Genomic DNA, 19620 nt, shown 5'->3' on the forward strand with positions numbered 1-19620 from the left:
TTACTTTACAGTTTTATTGTGGTTTTTTTTTTTTTTTACTTGATGTATGTTTTTTCCCAAATATTTGCTTTCAACCATTTCATGTTATGTTTCAGGTGTGTCTTATATAATAAGCAGCATGTAGCTGGGATTCTTTTCTCCATTTCTATTCATTTTGATTGCTGAAAACTTTGGAATTGTTTCTGTATTATTTGTGATTTTTCTTAGTCCTTTTTATCTATTCCTTTTCTTTTTTTTTTCTCTTCATTACTTCCTTTTGGATTTTTCTTTTTGTTTTCATTTACATTTCTTCCTTTTATTTGGAAATTTTCATTCTCCCAGTAGTTACTTTTAAACCTTATCCTTTCTCATTAATAAAATTGAAGATTAGTGTCTATGTGTGCCCATCCTTTTGAGTTACCTGAGGATCTAAGGACATGTTACTGGCCATCACTGTCTTGCAATCTCAGTGTTATTTTTTCTTCTATTTTCATTTCATCTTGCTTTTCTCCCATATGTATTTTTGCAGAGTTACCAAAATATTAACCAACACATTTCTCATCATTTCTTATTGCATTTCAAAGATCCCATCTGGTATCATTTTTCTTCAGTCTTCAGTATATCTGTGATTATCTTAGTCTACATTTGTGGTAAACCCTCTATTTTGGCTTTTCTCTGTTATTTCATTGATTCAGTTTTAGTTTTGTACAATGGAATTGAGTATATAATTTTATTTTCTTCCCAGCATTTGGAAGATGTTTTTTCATGCTGCCTTTATTATTACTTAGAAGTCAGTCCTCATTCTAATTTCCATCCAGTCCTAAGTGATCAGACTTTTCTTCTTTCATTCTTTTGTCTACTTTAAGATCCTGTTATTATCTTTGATATTCTATAGGTTCACTATATGTATCTGGGAATGATTTTCTTTTTATTTATACTGTTTTCAGTTTACAGTTTTTCTAGAATTTAGGAATCATGTCTTTCAACAGTTTAGACATTTCTGTTATCTTTGAATATTATTGCTTCTCCATTCTCTTTACTGTCTTCTGGAGATTAATTTATTTGTGCTTGATCTTCTTAGGCTAACTTGGGGTGTCTTAAATGTTTTTCATATTTCCCTTTTTGCTTTATTTAGTGTGAATTCTTTGAAATCGTTTCCCAGTTTACAGTTCTAATATCCTCTTCTAATCTGTTTAGTCATCTTTATGAGTATTAATTTCAATTATTATATGCTATTTATAGAAACTCTATTAGTTTCTTAAATATACTGTTATTTGTAAAAACAAGTATCTTTCTCCTATGCCATATTTTATATTTTCCTCTTTTTAAAAATATTTTATTTATTTATTTGAGGGCAAGAGTGAGAGAGCATGAGTTGGGGGAGACACAGAGGGAGAGGGAGAAGCAGACTCTCTGCTGGGCAAGATCCTAGGACCCTGAGATCATGACCTGAGCCAAAGGCAGATGTTTAACCAACTGAGCCACACAGGTGCCCATATATTTTCCTTTTTGACAGTATATATATTTAGCATCCTGTGGAGATACCTCCAAAAAGTTAAATAATTGTGGGTCTGAGTCTACTGGTTTTTTTTTCTCCTGACTCTTATTAATGGCAACTTTTTCCTTATTTTCAACTTAGAAATAAATGCTCATATGACTTAAAACTTTATATCTGGGAATTCTTTGAGGCCTGAGTTTTCTTCTAGAGAAAGCTTTTATTTGTTATTTCAGACATCAGGGAGCATCACCACAACGGGAACACTTTAAATTAAATCCTTGGCTTGCTGCTTTGTTTTTATGGCACAGTAGAGTAAATTTAGACTGTGAATCCATATGAAGTCCAGCTTGTGGTTATGAATTCTCAAGAGAGTTTATTTATTTTCCCTCAACCCTGTGACAAATTCAAGACAGACATGTTTCCTTGTTATCCTTTTTTGAATGTGACAAGATTATTTTTTCTTCAACTTTGTGGTTCTATATTTATGTGGAGATTTCCTGTCTGCTGTGCTCTGGATATCTTTCAAAGAAGAATCTTAAAGCAGGTTTTCTGGAATTTGTTAGAAACCTTTAAGATAGGGGTGCCTGGGTGGCTCAGTTGGTTGGGCAGTTGGTTCTTGATTTCTGCTCTAGTCATGGTCTCTCGGGATCCTGGAATTGTCCTTGAATCAGGCTCTGCACTCAATGGGGAGTCTGCTTCAGGATTTTTCTCTCTCCCTCTGCTTTCTCTCTCTAAAATAAATGAATAAATCTTAAAAAAAAAATAAACAACCTTCAGAAGGTGCTTGAATTTCTATTAATTTCTGCTTAAACTTTGTTTTTGGCCTCTCTAAAACTCTCCCTTTGTTTCAACTTATTAGTGTGTCAAAAATTTAAAAAATATTTTATTAAGCATTATGATTATTTCTTCTATGCTGTTAGACATTTAAGTTCCCCAAGAAGTATGTTTCCTTTTTTTTAAGATTTTATTTATTTATTAGAGATATAAAGAGCAAGAGAGCATGAGTCGGGGTGGAGGGGAGCAGAAGGAGAGGGAGAAACAGACTCTCTGCTGAAAGGGGAGCCTGACCTGAGGACCCTGAGATCGTGACCTGAGCCGAAGGCAGATGCTTGACCGAGTGAGCCACCCTGGTGCCCTAAGAAGTGTTTTTAATTATATTTCCTTTGCTCTGTTCCCGAATCTCCTATGTTGTTTCCTTATTTATTTTCCCTACTAGTTGATAATAGGAACTAAATTCAGCTTTATGAATTTTTACTAAGAGGGAATTTGAGATGAACAAAATGGGCCATTTTTTCTTCATAATGTAGATTTTATTGAGCACATATTTAGTGTAAAATATTTAAACACAAATGGAACTTATTTGTATCTTTAAATTTTATTGCTTATACACATTCATGTTATTGACCAATTGAGTTATTATTTTATGATATAGTCAAGTTTACTATGTGAGGGAATCCATTATATTACCAAAATACTGCATGTTAAGAAGCAATAATGTTACATATCAGTTTGTTCAAATTCATTCCCATTATAATTTATTTCCTATATTATTCAGTTCTGTATATTTTAAACATTTCTATTGTGAAGACTTGTAAAATTATTTTAAGTCTTCTGCCCTCATTCCTAGGTTTTCAGTATTTACTCTAAGTCTCAAATTCTTTTCAATTAAAATAACCCTTTCTACTTATTCACTCAGTTCTCATATGTAATTTGTATACTTTATTTAGGAGAAATAAATTATATTTATGGCAAAACGTTTTTTTCCAATTTATAATGTTTTGTAGAGTCATTGGATTTCAGATGACTTGCTAATTTTTATTTATCTTTTTTTTCCCCACATATCATGATCTCTTTAATATGCTTGAACACTAATTTACTAAAACAGTCTTATTTCAGTGACCATTATTTTAATTTTAATAGAATCCTAGAGCTTTTCTCCTAGACTGGTTTGAATAAATTCTTCAATTTTTAAAGATTGATTTATTTATTTTAGAGAGTGAGCAAGAGAGCACAGGTATGAGCCGGGGTTGGGGGAGGGCAGAGGCAGAGGGAGAGAAGCAGGCTCCCCACTGAGCACAGAGCCTGACTTAGGGCTTGATCCTAGGACCCCTACATCATGGTCTGAGGCAAAATCAAGATTCAGATGCTCAACTGACTGAGCCACCCAGGCGCCCCTGCGTAAGTTACATTAATATAATGAGACCAAGATACCTGGGTGGGAAGAGGTGAGTAGATACTTAAAGGATATTTTATCTAGGGTGGTAAATCTTTTACAGAAATCTTCTGCCCTTTGGAATACTTCTGGATTCTTACTCATAGTAGTCAGTCATGTAATCACTGCCTTACTTCAGTTAACTGTCCATGCTTCTTTTACATTTATGGTGGATTTTGAAATTCAAATAGTTCTGTAGGCAAATAAAATCCCCATATTCCTCTGACAAAAATGACTTATGTACATTTCAGCTATACATAGACATTTAAGATAAGATCTGGAAAACTTCTGATGGCTAATGAGAGTCTCTATGCCCCACCCAGTGTACATGATTTTAATCTTATCTGTTAGCATTTTCCTTCTGGCTCATCAGGTTTTGGCCACACCAGCCATCCTTTATGAATCCAAAAAGGACAATTTCATTTCCACTATAGATCTTCAAACTTACTGTCTTCCCTCTTTAAAATTTACATGACTGGCTCCTTCTTTTTGTTCATATTTCATCTTAAATGTCGCCTTCCCAAGAGGTCCCTGATTCCCCATTCTATTTTATCTGCCATGATCTTTCACATTTTCCTCACTTATTTTCTTCACAGAACTTATTAACACTGGAAATTGTCTTGTTCTCTCTGCTAAAATGTAGTATTCCTGGTACTTAACCATGCATCTGGCACATAGTAGTACACCTCAATATAATGTTCTCATAATAAAATGTAATATTTTATGGTCCTTGTTGGCCTTGAAATCATATTGACATCCTTTGATCATTATCTTCAATCTCATGAAAATCATACTAATTATCAAAAGTTTGATAATGAAAGTTTTATGTAAAAACAGCCCAGTGAAAGCATTTTCAAGTTATCTTAAATATTATGATAAGAAATATGTTCAGTATAGTTCACTTCATCCTCTACAAATACCTTTTTTGGGAATAAAAGTGCTGTGTGAGGAAGGAAGCAGTGACCATGATAAACTTAGATTTTCAATAAAAGCTTCTTTATAAAAGTCAAAACTAAATGTCACAGCTGGTTTTTCCAGTTGCATGGGTTTGTTTAATGTTTATTTCTAGAAAATATTTTGTTCACCTATGCTTGTTCTTCCTGAATGGGTTACATCTCTTGAGCGGCCCTTGATTAGATAGCAAGAAAATTCTGGAATTCAGTTAACTATATATGAATATTTTTATCATTTATGTCAAGTCCTGAAATGAAAAATACAAAATAATGCAAGACTGTGGTAAGGAAAAAAAAAAAAAAAAGAGTGCAGTAAGGTTTGACCACTACCAAAATTGACTCCAAAAACTTCATTTTTTCTTTCTTTCCCTTTTTGTGAGAAAGAGTGTATTAGTTAGCTTTTGCTGCATAGTAAACTACCCATAATATCTGTGTCTTAAAACAATAATCATTTATTAGCTTGAAACACCAAGGGTTGGCAATTCAGGCTGAGTGCATCTGGGCAGTTCTTCTCCAGCTGTCTCCTGGACTCATTTTCACAATTATAGTCCACTGGCAGATGGTTAGGGCCAGGTCAGTACTGGATGGCCTGCCTCCCATGTCGGCTTGTTGGCTGCCATGAAAGAGGCAACTGTGCCATATGTCTCAAGCATCTAGCAGGCTACTCACATTTCTTCACATGGTAGCAGCAAGACAGCGCAAGCTCCATTGCCCCAGCACTTACCAAGTCTCTGCTTCTGTCACATTTGCTAATGTCTTATAGGCTGAAGTCTGTCATGTGGCCAAGGCCAGATACCAAGAGGTAGAGTAACATATTCCAGCTCTTAAAGGGAAGAGTGGCAAAGTCACATTGTAGAGAGGTATACACAATACAATGGGAGGAATCAAGGGTCATTTTTTTTGTGATTTACTGGAAGGAGTTCCTAAAAATCATCTTTTAAAATCAGAATCTCATAGAAAGAAGAAATTTTAAAATCTCTGGGTGTTTTTCTATCTTTTTAACCTTAATTACCAGCTAAGTGGTAGTTCTCACATTTTGATATGTGTAGGGAATATCTATATCTTATAGACCCATTGATGTTCACATTCTAATATCCTTCCCCTACTCTCTGTTCTGATCTAGTGTATTTTGGGTGGGGTCCAAGAATCTTTTTTTTTTTTAACTTACCACTGTATTGTGATGTAGAAGATCTAGAAGGACTCTACTTTTTGAAGATAATAGAAATGGTATGCATTCTTATGTCTGGATGAGAAGTATGAGGCAATCTGTTGAAAGCTTTCACTTCTTTGGAATTCATGTTTTATCTGAAATGATTAAATCCTATAATACATATTTTTCATTAACATCTAGCAAAGCTCAAGTTAGACTCTAGTAAGTTAAATTCTGGTTTATTCATGTGGTGAATTGTCTTTCATGTAAACAGATGTAAATCATATAAAAGAAATAGTTAATGTATATGTTAAAGAAATGCAAAATGTTGTTATAATTAATAATATACCTTCCACAAAGTTAGCTTTTGTATGAATATTTGTCTAAAAAGATCCTTCTCCAAAAAAATATCCTTCTCACTGATTTTGTATATTATGAATTTATTTATTTATTGCAATTTATTTATTTATTCATGAGAGACACAGAGAGAGAGAGAGAGAGGCAGAGACACAGGCAGAGGGAGAAGCAGGCTCCATGCAGGGAGCCCAATGTGGGACTCGTTCCTAGGTCTCCAGGATCAGGCCCTGGGCCGAAGGCGACGCTAAACCGCTGAGCCACCAAGGTTCCCCGAATATTATGAATTAAAAAAAAAATAGAGAAGCAGCAAAAGTGAAAAAGCACATTACAGATTTTTTTTTCCCAGGAGATATACATATGATAATTCTAAATAAATCATGAAAGTTATATTTAAGCTCTAGTTCTTTGGACAAGTATCTTATTTTTATGAAAATTATTGGAAGATAGTTTAATAAAGTATTTTGTACTGGTAATAACCTTATGTTTTACCTTGTATGTTTGATTTATATCACTTAAATATAGATAAACCATGAAAACTAACAATTTACCATAGGGCAAAACATAAGATGTGTGTGCCGTTCAAAAGTAGCAAGACACAGATTTATGTGTAAAAACATTTGTTTTTGAATAATATTATCAAAAGAATCCTGAATGTCACATTGGGTTTAGTAACCTGCAGCTGTATTTGCTTGTTTGATTATCGGGTTGGGACTCTGGATTTGTCTTTAATAAAATCCCAGAGGAATGAAACCCTCTTCCTTGCAACCACTTCAAGGAAATCACAAGAAGACTTCTGGAGAACAATCTGCCCCTGGAGCCTGCCTAATTAAACAGTTTTATTATCGTCTCATGAAAAAGCCTCAGTATGCTATTTGCTATTGCATTTTCTGAAAGCATGATGAAAATTGAAAATATGATTCTGTGTTAGGTCCTTTGTAGGTAATATCAGTATGTCATATGTCTCTAGGTAAATCATATGTTCAGATGGCAGGTAGAGATTCTGAAAAATTCATTAATAATCCTGATGTAAAGTCAATGCCCACTTTATCTCACTGATAGATTTTGCTTCCAGAATAAGTTGGGGACATCTTCTTTCCCCTTATGTTTCATTTTGTAATCATTAGCTTCAGAGCTGCATCTTAAGCTACTTTTTATTTTCAGGTGTGTGGGTCCAATGTGCTTCCTATCAGGAAAGTCACTGTAAAGATGTGGATTAAAAAAGGTGTTTAATAAGTGCTTTTCTTATTTGTTAGTTAAGAAGAAACTCAGAGTCCAGGTGAGAAATATCAGTCTTCCTTACTTAGGTAAAATTCTCTCATTGTGACATTTTAGTTATTTTATTTATTTTTTCATTGTGACATTTTAAAATCAGAGGTTTAATAAATAAGGTTTAAAAATTTTAATTTATGGGACACCTGCGTGGCTCAATGTTTGAGTGTCTGCCTTTGGCTCAAGGCATGAGCTGAGGATCTGGGATCGAGTCCACACCAGGCTCCTTGCGGGGAGCTTGCTTCTCTCTCTGTCTGTGTCTCTGCCTCTCTCTCTTTCTCTTAAATAAAATCTTTAATTTTTTAACTTTAAATATGTTAAATAAGAAATTTACATAGCTGTAATATGAAGCATCGTGGACAACTGCTGACACTTTAGTATCTATGCACTTATCCATTTATGTACCTCATCATTACTGATCGCCTATTATTTTCTAGTTAATAGTGAAGCTATGATATTTTTAAAAAATATTTAATTTATTCATGAGAGACACACAGGCAGAGAAACAGGCAGTGGGAGAAGCAGGCCTCCTGCGGGGAACCCCATGAGGGACTCTATCCCAGGACCCCAAGATCACACCCTGAGCCCAAGGCAGATGCTCAACCACTGAGCCACCCAGGTGCCCCTGGACTATGATTGTTCACAAGGAATTCTGAAATGAAAATATTTCCATTTGCATAACCACATATTCCACTCTGTATTGAAGGCTATATTCAGACAGTTAAAACATTTTCGTATTGCTTATGCTCATGGTTTTTAAAATTTTTTTTCTGAAAAATTTAAAAATCCAAAGTAAAATAAAATTGCACCCATAATTTAAAAATTTTCCTGCACAATTTCAGCTGTAGTTAAAATTTTAAAGTAAGTTTTATTTATTTTTAAATAGAATGGCTCCGACTTCTTTTCCTCCAAGAAAATATATCATTTTTGATTATTACCTGATGGGAAATTCAGTTGACCTTAAAAGTACAATTCCTGGGAATTATTCAGGCCGCAGTGACACCTTCAGGATGATGTTTATATCTTACTTAGAGTCAGAGAGTAGAATGGATAGGGATCTCCATCGATATTGACTCCAAACTCCTGCTTTACAGGTGGGTCAAGACACACAAGACAACTGCCAGAAGGCCAGGTTATCCAGCTGAGTATCTGAGCATCTGCTACACAGAAATGAAAGAACAGGTTTTCCCAAACTAACCATGGCTAATGTTGACATTTATATTTTGTGATTAGGGATGGCAAATTAAGACTATCTTTTCCTCAAGTGGCAACATGGTCTTTAGAATATTGCATAACACAACTGAAAATATATTTTAGTGTCCTTTCTCACAATGAATATGCCCTGATGGTCAGTTATCAGTTGCATGACATTCACTTAACAGTCATAATGATTTTTCAGCCTGACCATCTCAAAGTAGAATGGCCCCATAATGTGGAGCTGTTTTCTGATGGGTTTGTTTGCATTTGAGCAGCCTATGAGCATGACCCAAATTTAGATTAAAGAAGAAAAACCTTTAATGATCATTGAAACCCTTGGAAATGTCAGTGAACTTTGAGAAATCCAATTATGAGGCAAATGTGAAATTATCTGCACAGCAAAGTAAACAAAGCATCTGGACCTTTCTGAAGCTCATTCCAGTTCTAAAATTGCATTAGATTAAGATCATAACTTGACTTTATGAAATAAAATGAAAGGGAAAGATAGCAGAATTAGTTGCTACTGTGGTGGTAATTTGTTTCTCTTAATTGGCTGAATTCAGTGCCCATAATTCTGTTTCTTTTTAAATTAAAAAAATTAAAGATTTTATTTGTTATTTGAGAGACATACACAGAGCTGCGTGCGAGAGAGAGAGAGAGAGAGAGAGAGAGAAAATCTAAGGCGGGCTTCTTGCTGAGTGCAGAGCCTGATGCGGGGCTCGATCCCACCACTGCGAGATCATGACCCAAGCTGAAACCAACGGTCGCACTCTTACTGACTGAGCTACCCGGTGCCCCTCTGACGTCTTTATATGGCCTAAATGCTTCTCCCAATGTGATAGATCCAGTTGGCTCATTTCCACAGTGTTCCCTGGCTATAGATAAAGCTGTTCTTCAGGTAGCTCAACAAATACAGGAAATCAAGGTTACAGACACTCCGTGTGTGTCTGTTTAGGCATAAAATTTAATGTCATTTAAAATGACTTCTTGTACTGTAAATTGTTTCTTTTGTAGACATTTGATGTGGGCTGTACAAAAGAAAAATTAAGTCCGAAGGGATATCTAATTTTTTGTGATCATCTAATACTTTTAGTATTTATCTGCCTACTATTTAAGTTCTTTAACTTTCTCATCCATCCAAACTAATAGAGGGAAACAATTCATTACTTTTAATGGAAAGTCTCTCTCTCTCTCTCTCTTTTTTTTTTTTTTTTTTATTATTCAAAGGTCGTCTAGTTACCTAAATCAATCTTAAATATCTTGCCACTTTTTATCTGGGCATCACTCCAATATTTTCAGCCACTAAATATAATGAGCATTGAGGATTAAATCCTAGTTCACGGTGTCCCTAAAATGACCAAATCTCATATTGCATTTCTAAAATGACCACCTCATAATTTTTTTCTCTAATAATATGTTAACATCTCTCACACCTTAGAAGTTTGAATAAAGGATAGATTTTACAATTTCTTTTTTAAATTTATTTTTTATTGGTGTTCAATTTACCAACATACAGAATAACCCCCAGTGCCCGTCACCCATTCACTCCCACCCCCCGCCCTCCTCCCCTTCTACCACCCCTAGTTCATTTCCCAGAATTAGGAATCTTTATGTTCTGTCTCCCTTTCTGATATTTCCCACACATTTCTTCTCCCTTCCCTTATATTCCCTTTTACTAGATTTTACAATTTTATGTGTTACTTTGAAAATTAAATTTTTCTCTCTACTTTCCTCTCCATGTGTCTTTCTACCTCTCTCTTTCACACACAGACACACAGAGGAATCAGAAAAATAGGTTAGTTAGTTTAAAACTCTTCTTTAAAAATTATTTGCTGTTCCCCCCCCAAAACAATTAGGTAGGTATCTGAAATTCTACATCTTCATTTAATAAACATTTCTTACATATGTGGCTATCACATCATAAGAGGCTGGATAGATAGTGGGAAATGAAACATTATTTATAGCTCTGGCATTCAACAAATGTTGAACAAATGTTAAATGGCATTCTAATGTTTGTTGCAGGAGACACTGGGCAAGTTAACAAACAAATATCAAATTATAAATGAAAGGAGATAATGAGGTACCATAAAGAAAACTAAGAAGGTAGTATTTAGTATTGACTGGTCATGTAAGACAGCTTTGACGAAATGAAAAAAAAATCAAAATGAGGAGTGAAGAAATGAATCTTGTAGTATGTGGGGTGCAGTGTGTTGTGAGTTGTGTGTTGGTGAAGAAGGGGTAAACCTCACTGTTCCCATGAACTGAAGGAAGGCCAGTGTGGCTGGAGGCCAGTACTCAATGGGGAGTGTGCAGACAGAGGAAGTTTAAGCAGATAGGTACTTCCAGAACATTCAGAGAAGGTTGGATTTTATAGCCCTGCCTTGTATTAGTGCAAAGAAAATTATATGGTTTTCTTTTATTTCCCCCTAAAATCTCTATTTGAAACTTTATGAAGAAATTTAGAAATCTGGTCATGCATCTTGTATGGATTAGCTATGGTTTAAAAGACTGGTCACACTAGAACTACCAAGAAGATGGGCTGCCCATCATTTTGGAAGAGGAAGAGAGTGATGTCTTTCCTTGGTTAGAATGCTGTTTGGGTTAGCTGATTACATCCTCATTACTACTTACACAGAAATGCATTTTTCACTGGTTCTACAGAGGAAATTATCTTGATGATGTCGATCTTATTTTCATTTTGAATTTGTTTCATAAAAGCTTATGCGAGATAGAGTTTCTGAAAGAATAATATTTTTGCTCAACATTACCTCTCATCAGGGAAATGTAAATCAAAACTATAATGAGATGTCACCTCACCCCTGTCAGAATGGCTAAAATCAACAACACAAGAGACAACTAGTATTGGTTAGGGTGTGGAGAAAGGGGAACCTTCCTGCACTGTTGGTAGTGCAAGTTGGTGCAGCCACTCTGGAAAGCAGCATGGAGGTTCCTTGAAAAGTTAAAAATAGAGCTACCTTGTGATCCAGCAATTGCACTACTAGGTGTTCACCCAAAGAATACAAAAATACTAATTTCAAAGAGATACATGCACCTTGATGTTTGTAGCAGCATTATCTATAAGAGCCAAACTATAGAAACAGTTCAAGTGTCCATCGACTGATCAATGGATAAAGACAGTGGTCAAAATACACACAGTGGTATATATATACACACACACACCAGGATATTACTCAGCTGTAAAAAATAATGGAATCTTTCCCCTCTGGATTTTAAAAATATGATCTCATTGTAGTTTTGATTTGTGTTTCCCTGATGATAAGGGTTGTTCAGCATCTTTTCATGTCTGCTGACCATCTGTAGGTCTTTGGAAAAAGATCTATTCATGTCTTATGCCCATTTTTAAATTGGATTATTCGCTTTTTGAGTGTCAAGTTTTAGAAGTTATTTATATATTTTGGATACTAACCCTTTATCTGATATGTCATTTACAAATGTCTTCTCCTGTTCCATAGGTTGTCTTTTAGTTTTGTTGATTGCTTCCTTTACTGTGCAGAAGTTTTTACTTTTGAAATATTGCCATTTGCAATGATGTGGATGGAACTAGAGAGTATTATGCTAAGTGAAATAAGTCAGTCAGAGGGATACAAATATCATGTGATTTCACTCATGTGAGGTTTTGGGGGCATGGAGGAAACATGCCCCCCATGAGTATAGGGAAAGGCGGCAGATCAAGAGATAGACTTGACTGTGGACAGCAGACTGGTGGTTGCTGGAGAGGAGGTAAGTGGGGGGATGGATTGGATGGTGAATGGGAATTGGGGGGTGCACTTGTTATGGTGGGTGCTGGGTATTGCATGGGGGTGTTGGGTCACTGTGTTGTGTACCTGGAGCTGATATTGCACTATGTGTTGGCTGGCTGGAATTTAAATGGAACCTTAGGAGAAAAATAATGATAAAATCCAGGGGAACTCTAAAAATCATGAAACAGGTATTTATTCAAGTAGCATCTCTTGCCACAGTGTCCTATCAAGAAGATAGCAGGTGGATGAGAAATAGGAAGAGACTTTCAGGTTAAAGGCTAAGGGGAGAGCAAAGAAGGAACTGTGTATTGGGAGAGAGAGTAGGGGAGGGTGTCACAGAGGGATGTGGTCAGTGAATCTAAAGACTTGCAAAAAGTCTGAAGCCCTTTGACTTGAATTTTGAATATTCTCTTTAGCCTAAGCCTTTTTTTCTAAAGACGTTTTATTTGATGAGAGTGGGAGTAGTTTTTTCAGCTTCTCTTATTTTCAGTTTCCTGATTTCTTCCTCTTCTTTTTGACTGTTTCTCTTAACAAGATGAGTTGTGTTATAACTTAGCTGTGGAACTCTCAAGCCTTGATCAAGTGTCCATGGATGTTCAGAGTTGTGTTCAATACTGGCTGGAAATGGTTAATTGCCTGATGGATGTTCTGTATGGCGTCATCATACACACTAGGTTGGGGGTAATTTTGTTTCGTTTATCTGGTGATTTCTTCGTAACTCCTTTGGAACCCATGGTTTGTTTCTGATACAATTGCTTTTTTTAAAAAATGAGACCATAATTCTAAGTTTGATTTTGCTGAGAACAAAAGCATGCCATCATTCCCATCAGCAGTAACGTTACCAGTGGGAACAGTCAACCTCCCAAAGGTGAGACTCATCTTCCTTATCAAAGTCTAGTCACCTACCACAAAAATGAAGCAAGATTTAAAAATTTGTATTTGTAAATAGTTAACCTACAATGTGTTCATATGGAAAAACCTAATTAGTACCTACAATTGAGGAGATATTTCTGGAGCTCATACCAGCTGGTAGCCGTGATGGGACAGATGGTCCACAGCTCTTTAATGGGGGGAAGATAATGTGTTGGTTTGGAGAGATCTGAATAAGAGACTTCATGAACTCTTATTTTTCATTTAAAAAGTACTTTAATATTTTCACAGGCAGTACTTTTTATGAGAGGTGTCACATTCAACTTTTATCAAATGGTAAAACATGGCAGTTTTTTTGTCTCAATGCACACTTGCAGATTTCTGTCTACATATCCACAGAAAATAATTATGCTATGTGTGTTACAGCTAGTGGCTAGTGGTCAGGGTATTTTCTCCTTTTTTTTTTTTTTTTTTTAAATATCCATGCCTTTCCCTGGCTCTGAACACCCACCCTGGTTCCTCTGTGCTATGCTCTGAGAGGAAATGAATGTAACCCAGTTGTCATTATTGAGATCTGCTGGGACAAAAGAGTTTGTTGCACACCCATTTGTGTGCATCTGATGAGTGTGTAGGAAACCACTTTTTTTCATTTTATCTTACTTGAAATCTCTGAGGATTCCATCCCTTAGAAAACTATTAGATCATTAGTGATCATGATTCTGATGATGATTCTGGTGACAGTGGTGCCGATGGTTTCATTGGCAATGATAGCCTGTTAGACCGTTATAAAAGCTTTTACATCTATTAGCGTGTTTATTCCTCACGGAAATCCTTACTGCTTTCCCCATTTTACATTATTATCCTCATTTTACATGAGCATTTTTAATCCTTAGAAAAGTTAGATAAGAGGGAGATTTTGTACAACCTGCCCAATATCATATAGTCAGTTAGTGGTTGAGACGAGATTCAACCAGCAAATGGTTCTAGAGTCCATATTCTTAACCCACTGTGCACTATGATCATAGAATTTCTTATGAATGATTAAATAACTTAATGACAGGTAAATTTTGTATAATATTTTATAGTTTGCCTAGTACTTTTGCTTACATTTTTGATCCCCAAAACTCTAAAAAGTTGGTGAAAAATGGATTCAAGAAAGGGCATGTGACTTGGCCAAAGTTGACACCAAGCAACCTTTGTTAGAATCACGACTCCCTTCTCATCTTATGGCAACAAGTTTCACATCTATTTTAATTGTCTCTGTTGGAGCAGGACATTATATCCTGTGGGAGAGAATACTGAGACAGTCATTCAGGACACCATATGCCTAGAGGAGACATTACATGTGTTCTTGGTTTGAAGGTAGTGATAGGGTGTTTGAGGTTTGAGTAAATGGGGCTTCAGTTTCCTTTTCTCTTTAGAGGTGTGTGAGCCTGAAAAGTCCCCTCTTTATTCTTTTGCTTTGGGGGGGGGGCTCATTTACTTACTCTGATACCTGTAGAACATATCCAATTTTACTAAACTTTTAACTTTAGTCAACCTTTTTTTCTTTTTTTTTAAAAAAAATTCAATCAGCCAGGGGCTGCCCCAGTGGCCCAGTGGTTTAGCGCCACCTTCAGCCCAAGGCCTGATCCTGGAGACCCTGGATCGAGTCCCACATCGGGGTCCCTGTGTGGAGCCTGCTTCTCCCTCTGCCTGTGTCTCTGCCTCTCTCTCTCTCTCTCTGTCTATCATGAATAAATAAATAAAATCTTTTAAAAAAATAAATTCAATCAGCCAACATATAGTAGTACATCATTATTTTCAGATGTAGTGTTCAGTAATTTATCAGTTGCGTGTAATACCCAGTGTGCATCACATCACGTGCCCTCCTTAATGCTCATCACCCAGTTACCCTGTCCCCCCCCCCCCACACCTCCCCTCCAGTGCCCTCAGTGTGTTTCTCATGGTTGTCTCCCTCTCTGATGACTTTCCATTCAGTTTTCCCTCTCTTTCCACATGATCCTCTGCACTGGTTCTTATATTCCACGTATGAGTGAAACCATATGATTATTGACTTTCTCTGATTGTTCAGTCAACCTTTAATTAAGGCCTCATGGTATTTCATAGAGTCTTAGACTGGAAAAGATTAGATTAGAAGGATGTGAGTTATACACCCATGATTCCTAATGCAGCCTTAAGGACTTGGCTTATCTTCTCTGAGCCTCACTGTCCCCACCTGTAAAAAGATAACAGGAATATGGACATAGAAGAGTTTATCTGGCTATTACTTGACATGATGTATATAAAGCACATAGCGCTATGTCTGGCATATGAGAAGCACTGAATACATTTTGAGAATTATTTTTTCATATTATTTTTAATTCAATGGTGGCTCAGATCTAGGACATGAATGATTCTACCTTTATATAGAAACAAGCAAAAGTGATTTATGAAATTGTTTCAGGGAGTATTTCTGTCTCCAATAATTGCTCATCAAGTGAAGGATAAATGACAAGGGTCTGAAGGGGGCACTTCCTTCCTTTAATTATACTTTACTGCATTTCATGGGGAAAGTATATGCTATAATGATATTTTTGACATTTTCAAAATGTAGCTCTTATTTTAAAGGGTTTTCATATGCAACAAAAATAATATATTTTCATTAGTCTGCCTGTTTCTCTCCTCTGTACTCATGTTTGTTTACGGCTTGCCCCAGTGATAACTGGATATGTATCCTTGAATTGTATTAAGTTTCAAGGTTTGTGACCATTGGGCAGGTTTCTTGAAAGTTTTCTCTAGAATGATGCTAGGGACTGAATGTTGGCGTCCCTTCAAAATTTGTATGTTGAAGCCCTAGCCCCCCAAGTGATGGTATTTGGAAATGGGCTCTTTGTGAGATGATTAGGACATGAGGGTGGAACCTTCGTGATGTGATTAGCATCCCAATAAGAGGAATCTTAAAGAGAGCTTGCTTCCTCTTTCTGCTCTTTGCCACAAAGGTCACAAGGAGAATATGGTCATCTGCCTACCAAGAAGAGAGTTCTCATTGAAATCTGCCAGCATCCTGATGTTAGACTTCCCAAGGTTCAGAATGTGAGAAACAACTATCACTTACGTAAGCCATCCAGTTTATGGTATTTTGTTGTAACACCTTGATCTAAAACAGACAATAACAATTTCCTATTGAGAGAGAAGTGATTCTATCTTAGCCCAATATTTATCCAGGTCTTGTAAAAATTATTAAGTAACATTCTCTGTTGATATTTATTTTGTAGTAGGAAATCTGTGGTAATTTTTAATTTGTGTTTTTAACACTGTTCTTCTTACAGTGAGTGTATCCTTTCCCGTTTTAACCAGGTAGTGATGTTCTCACTTTGGGGATTTTTTTTTTCAAGGCAGAAAATAAATCTACTTGAAGCTGAGAACTCTTGCTTCCTTCTGTAAACACATTTGTTGTGGAGGTGATGTGAGTTAACTCTAAAAGGGAAGAGAGAGAAGCGAGAGGAGTTTTTTTGCCTTCCAGATTTAGAATAATTCAGATGTTTTAGGATTCTGCAAGTATCAGGAACCTTTGCAGATGATGGTAGCATCTGGAGAGGTGGTAAAACATCGGAGGAGGTTGCCTCTTGTGGCACCTGGGGAGGCTGGACCGAAGCACAGCATCCTGTGGATTTCCAGTTTGATGGGGCTTATGTTGGCTCAGACAATGAATGAACCAATGATTTGGACCAAAGGCCTTGCCGAAGAGGGGATACTCAATTCTTCAGCACAATGTAAGAGCCTGAGATCTTTGTATGATTTTTGTATGATCTGGTGGTTTATTTTCTATCATATGATTTTAGCACGGAGCTGGATTTGTATTCATTTAAGAAAATAAAGAAATTGACTTTTTTTTTTTTTTTTTGTAGTTTAGATTTATGGACCGAGATTAATTTCACTACAGTTTCCGGTGTGACCAAGTACAAGGTTTATACTTCAACAACCCATATGGATTCTGATCTTTAATAATGATCCCAACACTTTGACAGCTGATAGCTCAGGGTGTTGTCTTACAGCATTATTTTTCATTGTTTGTCTTATTTTCTGAGCTAGGATGTGGATCCCTTAAGTACAGATGCCTTGTGTTTATTTCTTTGCATCTTCTACAGCATCTGGGATGTCACTTTAGATATCTGTGCTTGATTCTTACCATTATACTTGTTCTGGAGAGTATTATAAAAAAGCAATATTTATCATTGATACGATGCTTATTCTTGAGAATCTCAGAAGGCTGTGATCAGTTGACAGTCCTCATCCTGAGGGGGAAAAATAAGAAAAAAAAAAAAAAAAGGATGAGTATAAAATAAAGAAGACTCTTTTTTTTCTAGAAATGAATGCATTTCTTTCTGAGAAAAATAAGGAATAAAAATTATTTTATATATGTACAGCTGCATAGCATCTATGCTAAGCACAGCTATCAAGAGGCCTGGATTATGGTATTATGAATATACCAATTTGTCTGGTATATGGGATACCTCAGGGTATTTATTTTATTGAGCCAGATAACATGCATTTATCTGACATATCATTGCTTTCAAGTATTTTGGCCTACTTTATTTCCTGATGATTGCTTAACTGAAAAATAGGTATAACTCCTATCAAAGGCTAACAGTATTTCTGGATATAAGAAATTTCTGGACAGTCTCCTCTAATAATTGCCATTTTGTCTCACTAGCAACTCTGACAAGAGCTCCCCTGGAGGCCTTGCTGGTGTTGCCTGAGACACATTTTGCAGCTTTCTTGGAAACACCCTTGAATGTGCCTATTTAAAATTCCTCCAAGCTTCATGCTTTTGTATCCTTATCTGGCCATGTCACACACTCCTTTTCTGGGTCAAACCATGCATACTACATTTATTCAGTCTTAGAGGAAGAAAAAGGAAAAAAAAATCCACTCAGACCTGTCCCTACAGCTATTTTAATCTCTTCTTTCTATAGCTTTTCTATTTGGAAATTTAGTGGGCAAGCACTAGTAGCTCCCATCCCCACGTAAGTGAAAGGCCCAGAGAATCCTACCCGCTTCCCCCGAGTTTTGCTACAGGTGTACTTACCCCAATTGTAAAGCAAGATTATAAGAGGACAGGTTTTGTTGAAAACACCTGGATAGTGTTTTATGATCTATCTCCTTAATCTGTTTGGAAGTTTTCTTTAAGAGGTGAACTGGGGTTTAATTAGTCTAACATATTACTTCACCATTTCACTCACACCCTTCTCTTAAAGGACCCTGTACCGCCATGATGAACAGTAGGTGGAGGATTCATGTAATAATCAGATGCTGGGTTTGACTTTTCACCACCTTTCTCTAACTTTGGTAACTCAAGCAGCTTATCTTCCTAGGGTGAAATGGCACATCAGAGCTTCAGTTTTTAAACTATTATAAATGTGAAATTTGTTGCTATTTATTAAGGAATTTCCAACTCTCACATTCCATGTTACCTTTCTCCCCATGTTTTTGGGCCACAGGGCTCAGGTTAAGCATGTCATAAATATCTTTCTCTGCTTAATACCAAGGGTACGAGTACTTCCTCCTCCCTATTCCCCTACCCTGCCCTATCCTCTAAGAGCAGAGTGGGAAGGGAATATACTGGGAAGATAAAGGCTATGTTAATGTTCAACTCAAAGGTTGGTATTGGATGATGGCAAACCCTTTGTTGCCCTGCACTGTTTTGTTCTGATCACAGCTCTCTGGATTTATTTTCCTCAGAATCTTACTCAAGGCTTTCCTGTCACTTGACATTTGAAGTATAATGGAGTTTGTTATCTCTCTTTCGAGAATTCAGTTGGTCAACCGTCTTTAATAGCAGTCCTGTTTTTCTTCTCAAAACTCTTAAGTGTCAGCGAGAATTCTCTGATTGGTATAATGTTTGGGGGAACAACAGGTGGAGGGATGTGGGGGAAAGAATGGATAAAGATTTAGGGAGTGTGCACTCCTGGGAGTCCTACCTGCTATGAGACTTAGCAGCTTGTCGTCATGTGCAAGTTAGTCTTTCCATGTGTCACTTCGTCATTTATGAAATCGAGGAGTCTGTGTTTTATGTACCTTACAGGATGACAAGAGATCATGTGCATAAGATATGTGGTACACATTTGGGGTTAAGTCAATGGTAGTTTTATTATTTTTATTTCTCTTGTCTTCATTCTCCTTTCCCTGAACTCTTTGCCTATCTATGCTCCAGTCTCCATTGGGCTGATCCCCTCAGGGTACCCTTCATGGTGTCTCTGTCTAGTCCCAGTCCTCACAGCGAGCTGTCTAAATGGAGGCTGTGGAGTGCTCCCCATTGAATCGTTAAAGGTTGCACCCATCTAAGTTGCCTTAACCCAACGGCACAAGTTCTAAGCATAGTAGGCAGTTAC

General features: G+C 36.4%; 1 protein-coding gene and 1 long non-coding RNA gene across 4 annotated transcripts in view; one reads left to right on the forward strand and one right to left on the reverse strand.

The window, feature by feature from the left end:
* Positions 1-19620, forward strand: part of KCNIP4 (potassium voltage-gated channel interacting protein 4) — a 1117936-nt gene that overhangs the window by 113840 nt on the left and 984476 nt on the right. The gene's annotated exons all lie outside the window — the stretch shown is intronic.
* The window catches only part of LOC144303271 (uncharacterized), a 28302-nt gene continuing 25021 nt past the window's right edge, over positions 16340-19620 (reverse strand). For both annotated transcript variants that reach the window (XR_013370326.1, XR_013370327.1), the window contains 2 exons: positions 19210-19306; positions 16340-17523 (listed from right to left, as the gene is read on the reverse strand). This is a non-coding gene — a long non-coding RNA (uncharacterized LOC144303271). The remainder of the gene's footprint in view (positions 17524-19209; positions 19307-19620) is intronic.

This window comes from Canis aureus, chromosome 2 (assembly GCF_053574225.1).
Source record: "Canis aureus isolate CA01 chromosome 2, VMU_Caureus_v.1.0, whole genome shotgun sequence".
NCBI lineage: Eukaryota > Metazoa > Chordata > Mammalia > Carnivora > Canidae > Canis > Canis aureus.